At 40.5% G+C, this 19,442-nt stretch overlaps 1 protein-coding gene across 5 annotated transcripts in view; it reads left to right on the top strand.

Moving 5' to 3' along the window:
- Positions 1-19,442, top strand: part of slc25a22a (solute carrier family 25 member 22a) — a 193,204-nt gene that overhangs the window by 18,951 nt on the left and 154,811 nt on the right. Inside the window, exon 1 of one of the 5 annotated variants that reach the window (XM_060838771.1) lies at positions 9,008-9,070. The exons of the other annotated variants lie outside the window; for them this stretch is intronic. The gene's annotated coding sequence lies outside the window, so the exon portion shown is untranslated. Of the gene's footprint in view, positions 1-9,007; positions 9,071-19,442 lie in introns of those variants that run through there. 5 annotated transcript variants of the gene reach the window in all.

Consider the following 19,442-nt stretch of genomic DNA (forward strand, 5'->3'; position numbering starts at 1 on the left):
TTCTCCCAATCTCACAACAATATTTACAAATCTGCAAATTTGAAATGCTATGTCACTTAAGAGTTGCACAGCCACTGAGCATTGCATGTTTCACATGAAACTGTGAGCAGCCTGTGGTGTTATACACTTTTGGACAGACCTTGGCAGATTAAGGGTTTAGGTCTTTTCTGCCTAATTTTATTCCTACAGTTGAAAACCACCTCTATGCTTGACTCTAGGCAACATATAATATATCATAATTCAGGATCATATTTATTTCAAATGGAAGAAATGAGATTACTTGCTTTTGATGAAGTTTTCATCTTTCTTTCCAGTGTGTATTGTTTGCAGGTTGTTTTTATGAGAGAGAATCACAAGATAAGACCATAAGACATAGGAGTAGAAATTAGTAGAATCGGGTCTCCCCCACCATTCAATTATGGCTGATAAGTTTCTTAACCCCATTCTCCTCAACCCTTGATCTCCTTGATGCTCAAGAACCTATCTGTCTCTGTCTTAAATATACTCAATGACATGGCCTCCATAGATTCACCACTCTCTGGCTGAAGAAGTTTGTCCTTATCTCCGTTCTAAAAGGACTTCCATTTGCTCTAAGGCAATGCCCTTGGGTTCTATTCTCTCCTACAAATGGAAACATCTTCCTAATATCTACTCTGTCCAGGCTATTCAGTATTCTGTATGTTTCAATTAGATCCCCCCCTCATCCTTCTAAACTCCTTTGAGTTTAGACCAAAGTTCTCATGTTCCTCATATGTTAAGCTTTTCATTCCTGGGACCATTTTCGTCAACCTCCTTTGAACATGTTCCAGAGCCAGTACATCTTCCTGAGATATGGGGCCCAAAACTGCACACAAAACTCCGAATGTGGTTTGACCACAGCCTTGTAGAGCCTCAGAAGTACATCCCTGCTTTTATATTCAAGCCCTCTCAAAATAAATGCCATCATTGCATTTGCTTTCCTAACTACTGACTCAACCTACAAGTTTACCTTGAGAGAATCCTGGACTAGAACCCCTAAGTCTTTATGTACCTCAGAATTCTGAAATTTCTCCCCATTTAGGAAATAGTTCATGCTTCTATCCTTCCTACCAAATTGCATGACCTCATATCTTCCCACATTGTACTCCATCTGCCACTCCTTTGCCCATTCTCCTGACCTGTCCAAATCCTTCTATAGTCTCACCACCTCCTCAATGCTACCTGTTGAGTTCTTTTTCTCCCGAGGTTCTAACATACTTGAAGCAACTGCAGCATTCTAACTTCTGTGAAGAAGCAACCAAAATGCATGGTACAGCACAAACGTTCTGGAGGAACCTTGAACACACCTCGCAAGCCTTACAGGATTGTGGCAAAAGTTCTCCCGAACAAAGGAAACAGTCTTTCCTTTATACAAAATATTTACATCATGGCTAGTAATGCTCACAAGAAAACCCCCAGCCATTTTGTCCCCCCCCAGTCACATGCCATTCAAGACAGTGCAGTGACGACTTCACCTCCAGAAACAATGCAACGCAAATCATCCCTTAATGGTCAAATCTATTGCAAATTGTTTTTTGTAATTATAGAGGAGTAGTCAACTGTCCAGTTTTTATTGATTTCTGAATAGGGGATGAAAATGTAAATCATCCCTGAATGGCAAGGGATGGGAATGTAAACCTCCCACATTCCACCTATAAGACAAAGATACACCACCCTACCTCTGGGTCATTCAATTTCTTGCAGGTCAGCGGAGCAATTTAACTCTTTAATAATTCATGCGTATCTTTGTATAATCTGCAAACTTAACCAGAATGCCCTCAGTTCCTTCATCTAGATATAGAGATCTGTGGTGTGGTGTACAAACGTCAGCGGCATCTCCTGTGTGATTTGCTCCTGATTTGTTAATCTGTGTAAGTTTTAGTTTCTGGGTTATTGTTTTTCAGATGAAAAGAGAAGATTGATCATGAATAATAGAATCATTATGCCATTGAAGGGGACCATTTGGATGTTGTCTGTCTTGGCTCTCCAAATGACCATTTAATTTAGGGCTATCATTTCACTTCTGCCTTTCACGCTGCACTTTTGTTCTTTTTTTTCCCCGAAGAATTGTCTGATTCTCTTTTGAATTCCTTGATTGAACCTGTATTTAACATAGGCTCAAGCAATGCTTTCCAGACCTTAATCATGCCATGCATTAAATCTTTTTTTTTCTGGATCAATTTTTGCTGCTTCAGGGGGAAAAAAACCACTTGCTGCATAAAATATTTAAGATTAGATTAGATTAGATTATTTACAGTGTGGAAACAGGCCCTTCGGCCCAACAAGTCCACACCGACCCGCTGAAGCGCAACCCACCCATACCCCTACATTTACCCCTTACCTAACACTACGGGCAATTTAGCATGGCCAATTCACCTGACCCGCACATCTTTGGACTGTGGGAGGAAACTGGAGCACCCGGAGGAAACCCACGCAGACACGGGGAGAACGTGCAAACTCCACACAGTCAATCGCCTGAGTCGGGAATTGAACCTGGGTCTCAGGTGCTGTGAGACAGCAGTGCTAACCACTGCGCCACCGTGCCGCCCACAAATAATTTTGATGTCATTTATTATTTTATATACAGCACTGTTGAAATTATTTATAAAAAAAACTTCTATAATGCAACTTTGTCCAAAAACAAAAAAAAAGATCTGGACAGCTTAAGAGTGTGTTAGTGACACTTAATTGCATTGTTACTTTGAACCACTCGCCCAAAGCAAGCTTTCCCTCTCTTTACCAGAATGAAGCTACTTTCTCAAAAGGAAGCTTTATCCTTGCCTATCCTGGTGGGAAATGCTGTGAGGTTATGCTCACATGTTATGGTATTTCTAAAGGTCCTCCCTCAATTGATTAATGAGTCATCCTGTACCATCAAGTGTTGAGAGTGTGGTACTGGAAAAGGATAGCAGGTCAGGCAGCTTCCGAAGAGCAGGAGAATCGACGTTTCGGGCATAACCCCTTCATCGGAAATGAAGCTTATGGGTTGGGGCTGAGAGATAAATGTGGGTGGGGGGTGGAGTTTGGGAGAGGTGGCTTGGAAAGCAATAAGTGGATGAAGGTGAGGGGGAAGGTGATAGGTCAGAGGGGAGAATAATGGATGAATGCAGAGGGTGATGCTGAGTTGAAGGCTTGCGACTGGGATAATGTTGGTGGGGGGGGAAAGGTGGGGGAGAGAAATGGAAAACTGTTAAAATCCACATTTATCCCATGTGGTTGCAGGGTCCCAAGGCAGAGTATGAGGCGTTCCTTCTTCAGGTGTCAGGTGGTAATGGTTTGGCGGTGGAGGAGGCTCAGCACCTGCATGTTCTTGACTGAGTGGGAGAGGGAGTTGAAGTGTTCAGTCATAGGGTGGTGGTGTTGGTGGGTGCGGGTGTCCCGGAGATGTTCTCTAAAACATTCTGCAAGAAGGCGACCTGTTTCCCCGATGTAGAGTAGACCACACCGGTTACAATGGATGCAGTAGATTACATTAGTAGAGATACAGGTGAATCTCTGGTGGATGTGGAAGGATCTTTGGGGCCTTGGATGAAGTGAGGGGAGCGGTGAGGGCGCAGACTTTGCTCTGCACTTCCTGCAGTGGCAGGGAAAGGTGCTAGGAGTGGGGTGTGGGCTGGTGGGAGATGTGGAACTGTCGAGGGAGTCACAGAGGGAATGGTATTTTTCAGAATGTAGATAGGGGTGGGAAGGGAAATATATCTCTGGTGATCTGGTCCATTTGGAAGTGGCGGAGGATGATGCGTTGTATGCAGAGGTTGGTGGAGTGGAAGTTGAGGACTGGGGGTTCTGTCCTTGTTGTGTTGAGAGGGATGGTGTTCAAGGGCAGTGGTGCATGAAGTGGAGGAAATGTACTGGAAGGCATTGTCAATCACATGGGAAGGGAAGTTGCAATCATGTAGCAAGGAGGCCATCTGTGACTATCTGAGGTGGTCATCCTGGGAACAGATGTGACAGAGGCGGAGGAATTGGGAATAAGGGATGGGGTTTTTACGGGAGGTAGAGTGGGAAGAGGTGTAGAGTAGGTAGCTGTGGGAGCTTCCACATTTCCCCCCCCTTATTATTCCAGTCCCAAGCCTCCAACTCTGCATCGCCATCCAGACCCATTCATCACTGTCCCCTCTGACCTATCACCTTCTCCCTCACCTCCATCCACCTATCGCTTTCGCAGTGACCTCCCCCCAACCCTACACCCTTCCTTCCCATTTATCTCTCAGCCCCGGCCCTCAAGCTTCATTCCTGATGAAGATCTTATGCCCGAAACGTCGATTCTCCTGTTCCTCAGATGCTGCCTGACCTGCTGTGCTTTTCCAGCACCCCACTTTCTCCCTGTATCATCAAGGGCAAGATTTAAAAGTTGGCATTTTTCTTTGGAAAATTTAGTCATAACTGCAAAAGATACTGAAATGAAGCACACGGGTAACCCAACAATCACCTGGATTTTTGGATACTGGTAGTTGCACATTGCTCTTATAAGGCATTCAGCAGCGGGGGGTGGGGTGCTTTGGAGCACATCTGAGGTATTCTTGGTCTGCATCTGTAGAAACATTGTGATATGATACTTGTGTCATGAATTCTGAAAAGTAAATCTGAATCTGTCCAGTATCAAAGGGTTAACATTGCTTCTGATATGCTGTCTTGCTGATCACAGCCCAAACAGCTGAGAGGAACAGATAATAACCTGGGAATAAACTGACCAGCAGTAGATTCCTTCAACTGCAGGAAATAAGCAGCCTGCACGAGAGACCAAGCAGAAAGGGAAGAAAGGGAATGTATCATATTGGCTTTACCAATCATGTTGCAACAGACGCATTTACTTGTAATTTCTCTTTCCTGTTCTGAATGTATTAACTAAGGAACGAAAATAGCTTTTCTATAATGTCTGCTGTCTCGTGAAGATGTCCAAAGCACTTCAGCATCATTAAAAAAGTTTTGAAATATTACAATAATGGACATATATGTAAGCAATGGAGGTAAATATTAGAAAGAAGGTCCCACAAACAGACCTATGCTAAATGACTGTACAATCTGTCTTTTGGTGATGCTTAATGGGTGAATATTTGTCAGGAGGCTTGGTACACCATGCTTTTCTCCAGCAAAAAGATGGCATAAAAACTTTTACATCCACTACAGCAATGTGTTGGGACCTTTATTTAGCATCTGCGCTGATGGATACCACTTTCCCTCAGTCATACATTGAAATATCATCCTATTTTGTCATGGTATTGATCTACACAGAGCTGTAGCTCTTTCTTGTGTACTTAAAATGTCGACTTTTTACATGTAAACCCTGATAATGGGTGTCAGCAGGCTATCTGATGCTGGAGATTATGGTGTTTCAATTTAAACAGATTCCTCCCCCTCCCCCACACAGTGATTCACAGCTGGAACGCTGGCTGATTTTTTTTTCCCCCCCTCTCTGCAAAATCAAGGTAGCCAACAACAGTGTCTGAGCTAAGATCAGATAAAATGACGAGCTTGCTTGCTGGTTGCTTCAGTCATAGATTTTATAACTTCAAGATCTCTGTGCTCATTCATACAGTACAATATTCTTTTAGTTTGACTTGGTTGAGGTCATTTTTTTTTAAATAAGTGAAACTGAAAGCTGTAAATTTTAAATATTTCATCAGATGTGAACATCATTAGCTAGGGCAGCAGTAATTGCCTATTCCTAATTGCAGTTGAGAAGGGACTGGTGAACAGCTACAATCCATTTATATTTGACATACCAGTAGCTGGCTGTTACAATAGCATGTTCGTTCATTGCTGAGTTAAAATCCTGGGATCCTCTCCTTAATAGACTAAGGATTAAGTCCTGTACTACCTACTTTTATTCTTGCAGTTGAAAATACCTCTCAATACTTGAGTATAGAGCATATTGAACACCACATATAATAATTTAGTTTGATATTTATTTCAAATAAAAGGTGCAACTTACCTTCCTTCAAGAAGTGCTAATAATTGTACAAGGCTTTTGGCCTAAAGGGTAACTGTGAAGTCTTTGAATACTTCTGCCCACTGCAATACATGTAACTGTAAGTGGGAAGAGCTAGTCAATTTCAGATGTAATTCCAGTCTATTAGTCTTAACTCTATTGTTAACAAAAATGTAACATAACTTAGAGATACTCTTAAGAGATACTCCGTTTCTATCAGTCTAATGGTTAACTAGGCGAAAGCGAGAACTGCAGATGCTGGAGATTAGAATTGTGCTGGAAAAGCACTGCTGGTCAGGCAGCATCTGAAGAGCAGGAAAATCGATGTTTTGAGCAAAAGCCCTTCATCAGGAACCAGACTGGGTTAACCAGTCTTGTGCTAATGCAAACTCTTATTTTAGTTTGTATTTAATAAGTTAACTTCTTATTAATCGAATGTGTGCCTCTTCTGCCAAGGTCGTATGAGTGGTTAATCCTTCAATACTTAACACTAATAAACCCTATAGACCAGTACCAAAATAAAAATTGGTGGCAGCATATCTTGCCATAGGAGATTCCAGCATCAGAAGGTGCCATCTGAAGACTTCTCTTACAGCATTGAAATTGTGTACCACAGCTTGATTTCTGTATACTTCAAAAGCCTGAGAGTCAAATGTTGATTACATGATCAAAGTGTAATGTGGAATTTAATACCACAGACTGTAGATTAAGAGAATACATGTGATCTTATTTAATCTATTCAATCTGGGATTATAGTACTATCGAGGCTTCCATTAGTAATGTAAATGAATTTATGCTGGTGCTTTTTGGAGTCCTCTAAGGGAAACATTTCAGATGGTGTGCTTTTGAAGAACCCTCTTGGGACAAAAGAGAAAGGTAAATGGCATAAATAATTTCAAAGGCATTTTTATTTCAGGTGCCAGCTAATTGTCACCCAGTGTAAGCAGGGTATAAGTCATCCCACCAGCAGCCCAGTTACTTTGTGGAGATGTTCCAATTGTAATAAACATGCACCAGAAGTTATTTTTGCTATCTTGATCCAAACCAATGTGTTTTGGGAGCAATGGATCTAAATTCAAAACAAGACATTATTATAGTACATGACTATTAGTCAGTGTCTCTAGTTATATTTCTTTCAAGTATTGGAATTTATCTTGTACACCACATGATGCATTACTCTCATGAATTAGGGTCATCACTACAAATGCAGTATTTCGATGGAAGGGTATGAAGCTTTGACTGGGGGCAGTACGGTGACTCAGTGGTCGGCACTGCTGCCTCACCATGCCAGGATCGGGTTCGTTTCGCTCTCAGGCAATTGTCTGTGTGGAGTTTTCGCATTGTCCCTGTGTCTGCGTAGGTTTCCTCCAGGTGCTCTGGTTTCCTCCTCGTGTCTAAAGATGTGCAGGCGAGGTGGATTGACCTTGGGAAATGCAGAGTTATAGGTCAGGGGAGATGGGTCTAGTGGGATGCTCTTTGGAGGGGTGGTGTGGACTCGACGGGCCGAATGGCCTGCTTCCACACTCTATGGATTCTATGACGCAGTCTGTATGAGTCACTTGCTGTTCCTGCACTCCTATTATCAGATATTGTTCTGAAATTCAAGGTTGGAATATAAACATTAATACTTGGTGTTTTGATTCTGAAAGTGATTATTCATTGAAAAGATATTTATTCAATACAGGTGTGATTTATAAAACAAATTTTACAATATTTTATATGAATGCAAGATGACTTTGGCTGTGTGCCAAGCTCCAAATACCATTTGGTCCTCTTGTGCGTGATTTTTTTGTCCTTGGATAATTTTCATTGAAACCTGTTGTTTCAGATGGGCTGACTTTTGGAAAGGGGACTGCACCGTAGGACATTATTGATAATTAAATTCTTAAACTGCAATACCGCAGCAGTTTTAAAAAAAAAACTTGATTCTTGTGTCACTGGTGTTTGTGGTTTGGAACCTTGTTTATTTTCCACAATTGTAATTTTCTACCCATCATCTTTCAGTAAATGTATCACTTAGTGCTGTTTGGTTATATGCATGAATGAGCACAATGGAAACTGATGTAGTGTAGCCCTTCAAAATGAGAATATCTCATTGAGGACAGCCATTTCCAATATTAGCAACAGATTGCCCATTAATTAACTAGGCAAGGCTGACCAAGTGGAGAAAGCAGCAAGCTTAATTACAGTTTAATAATTTTGAAGCTACAATACTGGCTAACATTGCACGAGCATCGTGATGCACGTCAGTGTCTTGCTTAAGGGTTGTTTTCGGGCATGCTACAACATGCTTTCCGATACGTCAGTGATGGAAAATGGGACTGTACTTGCTATTCCCTGCACGGTGAACTTCTAATTTCGCTTAGGCATTTTGCAAGTGGAAAATGGGCACTTCAGTGGGAAATAATAAGGAGCTAATGAGGATTTAATTAAATGTATTCCTCTCCTCTTCCTGACCCCTAATAATCACTGCACACTCAAATGAATTTGTGAAGTGCTTTCAAACATTTAAATGACTCAGTGATAATGCTGAATGCCCTGTGATCGATAGGCCCCCATTAAAATAAAATAGAGCCTTTTTATTTGTGATATGAGAACCTTGATCAGGTTTCTTTTGATAACCTTTGTACCGTTTTACTGGTGAGAGCTAGACTGAGAAGAAACAACGATCAAGCCACATCCCTCAATAAGGCAGGTTGGGATTGGAGTCTTGTACAATATGAAGTAGTCCATTTGGTGGGTAAATGGCTCCCAGATCTACTCATGATTCTAAGTAATTTCCTTATGTAATTCCAAGACCTCCACTGCAAAGAAGTTACAGAATTAGCTGAATTCAAAATCTACCATTTATAAAATAAAGCAACTTTTCCACCTCCTGATGCTGACTGGCTTGCTGTGTTCTTTCAGCCTCTTGACTGACTGCAGTAAACCCTTTCGGCAATCAGGATTTTTATACTTCATTTTTCCTTCCTTTTTAGTGTTGAGAAGGAAGAGAGTATTTCCCTGTAACTCATCAAGGCCAGCATTAAATCCGTGTTTAATGGCAGAGTGGAGTTTGTTTGATTGGAGAAGATTGCAGACCCCAAACTGTGGCACACTCAACTGCTGACTCTTTAGCAGGTACGTTTCTCAAGCACATAATTCTGTTGTATATCAATTTCTGGTTTGTTTCTAAATCCTCTGGAACTGAAACAACATTAATGCTATCAGGAAAAGACCTTTCCACCCTCAATGGCCAAGGTGTCTTACTTTTGTAGTACTAGTCTCAAACAGCCTTCTATCTCCTTATATAGTACTGAGACCTTGAGTTCTGACTGGATTTTTTTTCAGTGGTTTTCTTTCATTTCTCCAAAAATTGCCAAAAGTAAATTACCTGGAGTAGAACCAGAAATGGATGGAAACACAACACATGACTAGAATGTTCCAGGTCAGAGTAAGGTGAGATCTGAAAAAAGTTCACCAGACTGGAACGCTAACTTTGATTCTCTCTTCATAGATGCTGCACATCTTATTGAGTATTTCCAGGATTTTCTTTTTTTTTAAATTTCAGATTCTCTCTATTTCTGTCTCTCCGCTGTTGTCTTGGTCAGTGTCTCACTTTTTTTTCTTTCTTTTACAGTATCTGTGTGTCTTGGTCGATGTCTCTAGCTCTTTGCTATCTCTGTTGCTATCTCTTGCTGTCTGCCTGTCCCTCTTGGTGAATGTCTCTCACTGTCCCTCTGTCTTAGTCACGATCTCTTGCTGTCTGCCTGGGTCGCTGTCTCTTGCTGTCTGCCCCTCTGTCTGGGTCGCTGTCTCTTGCTGTCTGGCCCGCTGTCTTGGTCTCTGCACATTCCTGCCTTTTTAAGCATTGCAGTTTTTTGCTGTTGGACTGCCTTTTTTATTTCTAATCCAGGCATAAAGCATCACAAAAAATCCTTTTCATCTCCTACTCCTCTTCTCTGAGAACAACAAGATTGTGAGATTTCTGATGCAGTGGTGATGGGGACTTTGATCACCCAGATGCACCAATGAATCCCATTGTTTTGTCATTACTGAAATCAACTTCATTTTACCCACTGTTTGCCTGATTAATACTGACCTGAAAATGCAATTTTCTTTTTAAAAAAAAAACTTTATCTTCAATGTATTGTGAAATTACTCAAAATGAAATCTTGAAAATCTGTTGGATAAGAAATTACAAAGTGGTTTTGTGGGTTGTCTATTCAAAATACTTTTAGAATGAACACTTTAATTTGATAAGATTCTCAGAGATAGAATTTTCAGTCATTAAACAGTTATATCAAAATGCAAAAGGGCTTTTAAGTAGACCCATTACTCTTTATATTGAGCAATGCCGAGTACATGCATCATGGTGATGTATATGTCCTGGCTGCCCTAATGTAGCAGCTGACCAGGCCACCATCTGGATGGAAAAATATCTCTCTCACAACTTCTGAAACTGACCCCAACTATTGTGAGCACAATCGTTATTTTTATTCTGCGTTTTCCTTCAGCGTGTTCTTCTTCCTTTGCTTTGGTGTTTTCTTTCTGTGCTGAATGTGTTTTTGTCACTAACAACTTGACTGATTGCTTGACCTTTTCCTGATAACATCAAATATTAAATATGTACATTACAAAGCTTGTACAGTGTCTTTTTTGGTTTAGTTAGTGTGCTGTTTTGAAAAACATCCCACAATTTATAAAGCCAGTCACATAAACAACATTAAATGGGACTTTTAACATGCAAGCATTCCTGATGAAGGACTTAGGCCCAAAATGTCAACTCTCCTGCTCCTCGGATGCTGCCTGACCTGCCGGGCTTTTCCAGCACCACACCTTCAACTCCGACTCTCCAGCATCTGCAGTCCTCACTTTCTCCATTAATATTATGCCCAATTTACTATGGTGAATATATTTATCATCCTTTGGAAACTTGCTTTACTTAGTTTGCAAACTTCGGTTTGTGACTTTTCTTTATCCTTCTCAAACTGAGTGTCAAGTATAATCATACTGTGATCACTATTTGCGAGTCGATCCCTTACTGTAGTCTATTACTCAGGTCTGAGCTCATATTTCCTTGTCCTTTTGCTATATCTATTAATAATACATACAAAAGGAATATGATTGTCTTCTGCTTTTGAGCTATTCTGCTTCTCCCAATTGTGAAACTGAGAAATTAAAAATTGTAATCACTTTTTGCTTCTGCTACATGCTTCCTTGATATCCATGTTTGTACAACTCCCCTTTCCCCACCCATCCACTAAATCAATGCAATCAAACAGACTCCCACAAAGTATAACATTCTTGAGTGCTCCTTTGTCTTATCTGCCGAGTTCTCACACCCTAATTGCTTGCTGAAATCTTTTTCTGCAGTATTTGTATCTGCCATCAAAACTCCTTCTCAATTTTCTTGTGGTTCGTAAAGATTTTCTACATGGAAATATTAGCCCGAAGTTGTACTCACCTGATAACTCAGTCTGACATAGCCAGTACATGATTTGCTTAGATTTTAACTTGTGCCTTTAGCTTGTGTCGTTTTCTTTGTGCTATATGCGTTCATGTGCCAAACACTTTTTTATTTGGATATCCGTCACCATCTTGCCTTTGCTTTCTCTTTTGACTTTTCTTTTCCCTGGTGCTCTGTAGTGTTTAGGCAATTTGCTTTTATAGTTGCCATTTTATTACCGTCAGTGTAAACCTTTCCATTGCTGGCAATTTCATATTATCTTTATCACTTTTGTACTCTATCCTTCGCTCTTGTCCTTTATTTATCTTTAAATTATTATTTCCATCATTCTGCCCCCATTTCTAGTTTAAAGCTTAATTACTACTGTAAGGCACTTAGTTAAAAATGTTAATGGTACTATATAAATGTAAGCTGTTATCAGAAAGCAAAGGCTCTGCAATCAATGAAGTCCAAACAAGGTTTGGAGTGAATTCAAGAACTTCACTGTTTGCTGTGTAATGTGCTAGGTATGCACTTTCCCCAGAGTCATTAGGATGGCTAAGAAAGAGATCCTAAAATGTGATTGAGTCTGGTGACTTTTATCAAGTAACTTGTGCTCTTTCTTGAATTGAGTTTTTGTTTTGCAATTAGATGAACTATCAAAGTGCGGTACTATAATGTTAGTGAAAATTTGAGTTGATTTTGCCCAGTAATTTGGGAGACAAAGTGATGGAGATGGACATTTGGGCTGGTCCTCTATTCTTTTTTTATCTGCATGTCACCAGATGCTTCAGGTGTCTTCTTTCTGAAAAGGATTAACAAATAGATTATAGATATGACCTCTCTGAGGACATCTGCAAATAGCAATTTTTCATTGAAGTCAAATTGTATGCAGTTTTATGTTTTGAGCCAGTGTCCTTCACTTAAAAATATTCAAACTGAGCAAAATGTCATTGCAGCCAACATAGACCAGGCGTTCACATTCCTCATTTTGGGTTAAGGAGGTAAAAAAAAGTTTTCTAAATTGCGCACCTCCAACCTTTGAAGCCAAGATGAGATGAGCCACCTTGTGCTACTATTTCCTGCTTGCTGGTTTGCATGGTTGGCATCTTCAAAAGATGCTGTTCTTCCTTCTGTTATTTCAATGGTAAATGAATTCTGATCATTGAGATCTATTAATCAGCACTGGTCAGCAAACTTATCAATGTAGCCACTTATAGAGCTACGTCTCTTGATTTTTAGTTTAATTTAGTGTTTTAGTTCCAAATCGGAGTGTAAGTGAAAACCATGAAATGGTTTATTAATGTATTAGCAAACCAGTAGAGAGAAGAGGGAAACTTAGAAATCAACCAAAGGTAACATTCTTTCAGTGGACTTTATGGTCACTAGCTAGAAATTATACAATATTACTGGAGGGAGGCGTAATGCATTCCAATTATGTAGTGCCCAATGGTTTGGTAGTGGTGCTAAATAGGTTAATGCACATGGAATAATGAATCTGCCAAAATGATGGGCAGACAAAAGCATTAAATATTCAAAACTCAATATGCTAATGGTCACTCCTTGGTGCAATCCTCATTCAATTCTTATCATATTTGTGCTGAAAGCCCTCTAAAGGTAAGTTGTAAATATTAATAATCGTGTATCTACTTTCAACGTTTAATTGTTACTTAATGTTTTGTGCAACTCAAGAAAAGTTCGGTATCTTGGGTAGTTTATAGATACTGCTGTGAGAACTAGCTTTGTGGTAGGGTAATCTGAAGCAGCAGACTGAGGTGTCTTGGGTTAGCTTAACTGATGTGGCTGCACTGTATTTCTCTTGATATCTTCCAATGAGTCTTGTCTCATGACAACAGCATTTATTGCACTGCTTTTTCTTCATATCCTTCATTCAAAGTTTCATTAATAGAATCACACTTCATATCATCCATGTTTTTCTTTAATGAATGGTAGTAAGAGAGTCTTGAAGATTTTCTTTCTTCCTCACTACATTCATGTGCATTTAGTGCTCTTATTAAACAGGAACAGGAAGCAAGTATGTCCAGGTAGTTCTCCAATAATGCTCATTTTATTAAACACAAATTGTGTGTAACATGATTTGTGACTTGTCGACCTGGTTTTAATAAAACAAACTCCCTTTCATTGGTATGGGATTCTCACACTTGGCACTAGGTGTGTGGAGGACTGGACTCTGCATTGGCATCATATCATCAGTTGGCTCATGCACTTTCTCATGAAGAGCTTCATGAAAGGTATTGTAAGATGTTTGTGCTAGTGAACTTGGAAAAGCATCATGAAAATGTCTCAATAGCCTGAGGACAAGCTGGGAGCAATCTGTTAACTTTAAAGTTGAGATAAGAGTGAAATTTCACTGGAATTGACTAACTGTAGAAGTACAGTGTTGAGGAGTAGCTTGAAACATGGCTTTTTTATTTGTATTAAGAGCTTTTATCTCTCCTTTTTGTTTTAAAACTGTTTAGATGTTAAAGAATATCTGCAGTCTCAAGTGAGTCTGTTTTAGTAACTCATCATTATGTTAACCAACTGCAAAAAAAAGGATCAGTACAGGGTCTTTGACATGGTCAGTCAGGAAACTCTGCACACAGTGGGTGGGGGAGAGAAAGATGGGTGGCATATTGTTACTTTTGGTGCATGTGTGGAGATGTCCTGAGGGGGTGAGTAGGCTGTGCAGAAGAAATTCTGGGTTAGTCAGGATCAGATATTAGCGAAGATGAGAGCGAGTGGGGAAGATGCAGTAGGAAATGATGGGTACAATAGCGGAGATAAGAGTGAGTGTGAGGTATCAACAAGAAGATGATAGCACTTTCACTGGCAGAGTGGAGAAGATCATTGCTCTTCATACATTCTGTGCATTCCATCGAATGGTTGAGACTGCACTAACCCGGATGGTAATTTGCATCCAGGTTGGCTTGGTTCCAGTGGAATGGCATCCTCTAGCTTGGGAAAAAAGGACATCCTGCCTCTGCATCACCCCATCCCTATCAGCAGCATCTCCACGTCCCTGCCCACAAAGAGAGGCACCAGTTTTCCATTGGCTCTGGACGTAGCAGACAATGTCAGGAAACCACGGAAGTTGGTCAGTTCTGGGATATACAGGAAGTGGTGAGTTGTTTTGGAAATGGCACATGGTGTAAGGTTGCTAGAATGCGAGAGATGTATGTATGCAGGTTTTATAAAATAAAGTGGTAGACATCCCCAAGCAACACGATGTGACACCCTCGGAAAAACTTGACAAAACTGGACACTTCACAAAAGAAATTAAGATTCAGCCCTTGACCAATCAATGCAGACTTCATTCTGGGAGCTGACTTGGGCCATGTTCCCATTTGATGAGATCAGAAGATTGACTAGAATGTATTGCAGCCAGCAGGTATAACTGCCAATCGAGAGTAATCAGTTGAAAATTCTGATGAATTGCACTATACAATCAAAACTTAAACTGCTATCATTTGTTTTAGGCTAGCTCGTATTTTTGTTTTGATTTTTACTGGTATTTCTGGTTCACTCAAACCCTGCTTTTCCCATCGGCCCCATTATTTCTATTGCATGATTTTCTATAACACTGCATCGCACAGGAGCACAATTATGGCATTATAGGAGAACTACCTCGAGCACCTTAGAATTTGTTTTCACAAAGCTAGTTTAAATTACTTTTTCTCCTATTATCATTCCTGCTTCGGAATAAGCCCCCAAAGATTAATCATGTTAACAGCATCATTGTTCTCCTTTCTTCCCCATATTATTTTTCATACAGAGGACTGTGCTGATTATGATTTGTTAATTGTGATGATGTAATCCTAACTGATCCTTTGCTTGATGTCAACCACAAAATCACAGTTAGTTGATTTGTAATTTGTGTGCTTTTGTTTATTGGATAAACCTATTCTTGGTTGTTTTGCATTTTTATTTGAATGCCTCCCCGTAACAATGTCTGCTGATTTGCTCTGCTCAGGGCTTCAGTTGATGGGAGCTCGTTTAGTGTGGTATATCTCAGCACCCTACTGGTCCAAATTTTTTTCCCTTCATCACAATTTGGATCTTTTCTAGTGGGGTGTGGGGTGGTGGGGAGAAGAGGGGAACAAGATCATCTAGTCAAGTAATCCGTAATCAACAAGATTTTAAGATTAAGAAACAATTTGTTGTCCACAGCTCAAAATCCAAACATATAAGGTGTTTTCTTTGCATTATAGCAAATGATGAACTATCCAAGAGTTTTAAGAGTTCCACTACCCCTCAGTTCTTCCCTAAGTACAGAACTAGCAATAACTATTGAACTACCTACAGGTTAATACTGACTAAAAATGATGTCACATAAGTAATTTTTTTTCACCAAACTATTCAGTAGTATAAAGGGTTATATTCCTTATCTTCAGATTGGTATTGCAGTGCAGATTCATGAACAGAGGAATCTATTTCTGTCAGCCATTAACATCTGAAAGCAATGTGCTTAGACAAGCTCAGTTTGGCTTAATTGCTATGAAAACAACTTAAAATGGGGTGGTCCCACTCTGAGAAGCAGAAATGTTGACTGATGCAGTACGTAGAAATGACCAGCTAACAGAGTTGATCAAACCTCATTTGTGGTTGGGACTGAAGTACCTTGTCAGGAAAGAGCAGGGGGAGCTGCGCTCTATTTCTGTGGATAACGTGTCTGCGTTGGGAGTTCTGGGCATTGACATTAAGGACTTGATTACTCCTCTTCAGGAAAACCGAACAGGGAGAGGTGCTTCCAATGGCTCTGACAGATAAGTTATTACTTAGATTAATTCTGCCAGGCCATTAAATTCAGGCAGAAGGAGACCATTGCCTGGTCTTAGCACAAGAAGGGACATTCTCTGGCTGGGGAGGATGAGGAAGGGCAAAGCAAGGGATTCGTAGGGACATTGCTGCATTTGGCCAAATGCAGCACTCTTATTTGTGTGGAGGAAAGGGTAAAAAAAGCCCTCTAATCTTATCTACTTTTCCTGACAGCGTTTTGCATGCTGCAAAATCACAACCACTCCTCTGCTTAGGCCTCATGAATGTGGATGATTAGGCTCTGATTTTCTTTTCAATTAGAGGCTTTTGTTGGCTTGGGGCTGGTGTCCTTACCCATTGGTAATGTAAAATTCCGTTAGTCTGATTGGTGTAAAAAGAAAAATAGGTAAGTACCCACCCGGTTTTAATTGCCCAGTATCTGATCTAGGAAGTTAAAAATAAATCTTAAATTTAGGAGTAATATGTTTCAATTATTAAAGCTTTCTCTTGGTCTTGAGACATCCTTGCAATGAACTTGAAATGTTGAGCTCTTAAATGTATATATCCTGAGATCAAATTTACCTTTTCATTGTGGAGTATGATGAGAAGTCATATTCTGTAACACAGAGATCTGAATTCTATCTCTTTGTTCACTGCCACCTATCCAATTTAGTTACTAATGTATTTACTGCGAGTGTGAATATTTTACAAAAGTCTTCATATGGTCTTTAATGACAAACATTCTATACTCTCCGTGCTAAGATCTGCGGTTGGGCAGAATGCCTTTAATCATGAAGAGTTAATGTCAATGGTAGGTATGGGAGCTGTGATGACATAATGTGAGATAAGCAACAGCAGGGATTTTATTTGGGTGTGTAAATTGATCAAATATTGAAAGTATTATGTCTGAAGGCAGTAGTTGCAAAGGTAAATATTTGAGTGCAGTTTTTAGAAAGTGATTTTAAAATCACCGGTGAGATAGAGTCATAGAAATGTACAGCATGGAAACAGACCCTTCGGTCCAACCTGTCCATGCCGACCAGATATCCCAACCCAACCCCTCCAAACCCTTCCTAATCATATACCCATCCAAATGCCTCTTAAATGTTGCAATTGTACCAGCCTCCACCACTTCCTCTGGCAACTCATTCCATACACGTACCACCCTCTACGTGAAAAAGTTGCCCCTTAGGTCTCTTTTATATCTTTCTCCTCTCACCCTAAACCTATGCCCTTTAGTTCTGGACTCGCTGACCCCAGGAAAAAGACTTTTGTCTATTTATCCTATCTATGCCCCTCATAATTCTATAAACCTCTATAAGGTCACCCCTCAGCCTACGATGCTCCAGGGAAAACAGCCCCAGCCTATTCAGCCTCTCTCTATAGCTCAAATCCTCCAACCCTGGCAACATCCTTGTAAAACACCCTTTCAAGTTTCACAACATCTTTCCAATAGGAAGGAGACCAGAATTGCACGCATTATTTCAACAGTGGCCTAACCAATGTCCTGTATAGCCGCAACATGATCTCCCAAATCCTGTACTCAATACTCTGACCAATAAAGGAAAGCATACCAAATGCAGCCTTCACTATCCTATCTACTTGCGACTCCACGTTCAAGGTACTGTGAACCTGCACTCCAAGGTCTCTTTGTTCAGCAACACTCCCTAGGACCTTACCATTAAGTGTATAAGATTTGCTTTCCCAAAATGCAACACCTCGCATTTATCTGAATTAAACTCCATCTGCCACTTCCCAGCCCGTTGGCCCATCTGGTCCAGATCCTGGTGTAATCTGAGGTAACCCTCTTCGCTGTCTACTACACCCCCAATTTTGGTGTCATCTGCAAACTTACTAACTGTACCTCTTATGCTCTCATCCAAATCATTTATGTAAATGTCAAAAAGTAGAGGGCCCAGCACCGATCCTTGTGGCACTCCACTGGTCACAGGATTCCAGTCTGAAAAACAACCCTCTGTCTTCTACCTTTGAGCCAGTTCTGTATCCAAATGGCTAGTTCTCCCTGTATTCCATGAGATCTAAGCTTGCTAATCAGTCTCCCATGGGGAACCTTGTTGAACGCCTTACTGAAGTCCATATAGATCACATCTTCTGCTCTGCCCTCATCAATCTTCTTTGTTACTTCTTCAAAAAACTCAATCAAGTTTGTGAGACATGATCTCCCATGCACAAAGCCATGTTGACTATCCCTAATCAGTCCTTGCCTTTCCAAATACATGTACATCTTGTCCCTCAGGATTCCCTCCAACAACTTGCCCACCACCGAGGTCAGGGTCACTGGTCTATAGTTCCCTGGCTTGTCTTTACTGCCCTTCTTAAACAGTGGCACCACGTTTGCCAACCTCCAGTCTTCCAGCACCTCACCTGTGACTATTTATGATATAAATATCTCAGCAGGAGGCCCAGCAATCATTTGTCTAGCTTCCCACAGAGTTCTCGGGTACACCTAATCAGGTCCTGGGGATTTATCCACTTATAACCGTTTCAATGCATCCAGCACTTCCTCCTCTGTAATCTGGACATTTTGCAAGATGTCACCATCCATTTCCCTACAGTCTATATGGCATTGATTGTTTGGATATCCTACATATAAAAGGAATGAAGCATTCAAAGGAGTGAAAAGAAATTTCCCCTGAAGGTGACTGCTTGTAAACCAAAGAGACAATGGGGCTAACTCTATGCTCCTATCACAATTTGAAGAAAATCAGTATATGATGGAATACTGAGCCCAGGAAAGTCCAGCTTTGGTTCTTGCTTTGTGCTGTTTGTTGGGCTGAGCTGAAATTCGGGTGTTTTGTTTAACCTGAGCAAGGGCTGCCACTGCTGATTGCAAGCCAGTCATTCCTGAGGGCAGATAACTGGCTGACAATGCCTACCCCAATATAAAGTCAACTGGATGTGATAACTGAAAGTTGTTGATTCCTGTGCATTGAAGTTGAGGGTCACTATCGGTCTTTGGGAGAGAAAGAGAAAAAGTAAATAAATTTGAAAAATAAAGGAAGAAAGAAAAAAGTGGACACTGACAAATAAAAAGTAGAAATGTATTTTATGAATAATAGAAAATATAGTGGGCATTGTTGAAGGAAAATAACGAGAAGAGTGTAAGGGAAGACTTGTACAAGTGACACATTCTGCACTAATTCATGTGCTGTGGAAAAAGATACATTGGGACTCAAACTTTCGAATTTAATTGCTCAGCTGTTAATAGTTATGATCCCGTTATTTGTTGTTGCCATAGCGGGCTCTTGTGGTGCAGTGACAGTGTCTCCATCTCTGAACCAGGAG

Source organism: Hemiscyllium ocellatum, chromosome 18, assembly GCF_020745735.1.
Source record: "Hemiscyllium ocellatum isolate sHemOce1 chromosome 18, sHemOce1.pat.X.cur, whole genome shotgun sequence".
Classification (NCBI taxonomy): domain Eukaryota; kingdom Metazoa; phylum Chordata; class Chondrichthyes; order Orectolobiformes; family Hemiscylliidae; genus Hemiscyllium; species Hemiscyllium ocellatum.